This window comes from Myotis davidii, unplaced genomic scaffold, assembly GCF_000327345.1.
Source record: "Myotis davidii unplaced genomic scaffold, ASM32734v1 scaffold698, whole genome shotgun sequence".
Lineage (NCBI taxonomy): Eukaryota > Metazoa > Chordata > Mammalia > Chiroptera > Vespertilionidae > Myotis > Myotis davidii.
The window spans coordinates 928,064-930,058 of record NW_006290032.1 but is presented as its reverse complement, the minus strand read 5'-3'; the positions used below and the strand labels follow the sequence as shown (position 1 = coordinate 930,058).

The 1,995-nt window shown below is 57.8% G+C and overlaps 1 protein-coding gene across 1 annotated transcript in view; it reads left to right on the top strand.

Moving 5' to 3' along the window:
* Positions 1-1,995, top strand: part of LOC102768739 (bifunctional heparan sulfate N-deacetylase/N-sulfotransferase 4) — a 145,663-nt gene that overhangs the window by 126,891 nt on the left and 16,777 nt on the right. The window lies entirely within an intron of this gene.

Here is a 1,995-nt window from a genome sequence, read left to right as displayed (position 1 = left end):
GCACGGGGCCCGCTGCTGGGGCCCGGCTTCACGCCGCGGTCCGGGTGCTGCCTGCGAGCCGGGCTCAGGGACTGAAGTTTTAGCTTTTAAAATCGTTGCACAGACATCACGTTTTTTAAAGTATATTTTTATTGATGTCAGAGAGGAAAGGAGAGGGAGAGAGAGAAACATCCATGATGAGAGAGAATAATGGATCGGCTGCCTCCTGCACGCCCCACACTGGGGATCGAGCCCGCAACCCGGGCATGTGCCCTTGGCTGGAATCGAACCTGGGACCCTTCAGTCTGCAGGCCGACGCTCTACCCACTGAGCCAGACCGGCCAGGGCTAGACCACATTTTGGACAACCTTGAGGGTCTGTCCTGCTACCTGGTGTTAAATTTCTGTTTTCCGCGGCTTTGCCTGAGTAACCCTGCTCAGTTATTGTACAAAGAGCTCCGGGCAAACCATGTGGCACCGATGTCTGCCTTGAATGGCTTTTTTTAGAGCCACTGTCTTTATTGCCTTAAAATGTTCCACGTGTGTGGGGGGGGGCGCAGTGGGGGGGACCCATCATCAGATGTGATGCAGCCTGGGCTGACTCCCACGGGCACCTGGGCTCCTCCGTGTTCTCTGCGCCGAAGGACAGGGGTGTCGCAGGGAGTAACTCAGCGGCCGGATGACACTTTCCATTAGAATATTTTACACTGCGGCCGGAGGTGGCAGCTTTATGCGCGGCGTTCATGTCCTGGTTATTAAAGTTTTTATTGAGTCGCTGTATCGGGGACCCACTGCTTCGGGGAGAGCGTTTTCACGGGTGAGCGCACCACGCACGGCACAGATGGGGACACGCAGGCCCACGCGGAGGCATGACCCGCGCGAGCAGAGGCGCTGAGGCCGCGGTAAAGTCCGCAGCCTGTTGGGTGTTGGTGCTGAAGGCTGTTCCTCCAGGAACATAGGCTGTCCCACAGCAGGAAGCGGCACAGGCAGCTCAGGCCTCAGACCTGCACCTTTGTCGTCGTTGCCGAAATGTGCATGACGGTCCTAGCGGGGGCTCGGGGTGCAGGGGGCGGGAGGGTGGGATTCGGGGGCTCCAGCGCCGTCTGAATTCACCAAGGCCGCCTTTCCAGAAGTCTTCCCCCGGCTTTAACCTTTCGGAGAACACCTGTGTTTCTAAGGTCCAACCTGAGAGCATGCCTCCTCCGAGGAGCCCTCCCTGACCGCCCACTTCCTCGTGGGCAGGAAAGCTCCCTTATCTGCTCTCATGGTGGGGCCCGTCTCCCCATGAGGTCGGGCCTGTCATGTGACCCACGTCCCCATACACGCCTTCAGCGCGGGGCACAGAGGTGTGTTTCCGGCCTTCCCTGCAGGGATGTGCACAGACTAGCCCTGTCAGCATCTGCTGGACGGTTTGATTCTATTAAACCGACCTGGATACGGCATTGATCAGGGACCCAGCAGGGCCCGGTGCAGTGCCGGGTGCCCCTGATGCTGCGGCCACATGCCCATGCCCGGCCCAGGAGGGAACTGAACCCCGATTTCTGAGGTTCTCCCCGACTGTTCGCCAGCCTGCTGGCTTTGGCCCGTACTCAGCGTTGACCTTCGAACATGTGTTGAGGTCCACAGAGCCATGGACACGAATGAAAACACACTTGGGTGGCTGCCGCATGACACGCGCCTCACTGCCTTTAGGGAAATCGCTTTGACTCTTTAAAGGATTGAATGCCGCGCCCTGGCTGGTGTTGCACAGTGGCTAGCACGTCCGCCTGCGGACTGAAGGGTCCTGGGTTCAATTCCAGTCAAGGGCACACCCCCAGGCTCAATCCCCAGAGGGGGACGTGCAGGAGGCAGCCGATCCATGGTTCTCTCTCTTCGTTGTTGTTTCTCTCTCCCTTCCTCTCTGACATTAGTAACAATATATTAAAAAATCATAAGATTTTAAAGAATTGGATGCGCTTTTTGAGCCACAATCCTGCTGCAGTAACTCTCCTCTCCTCCCCTCCCCTACCCTCCCCTA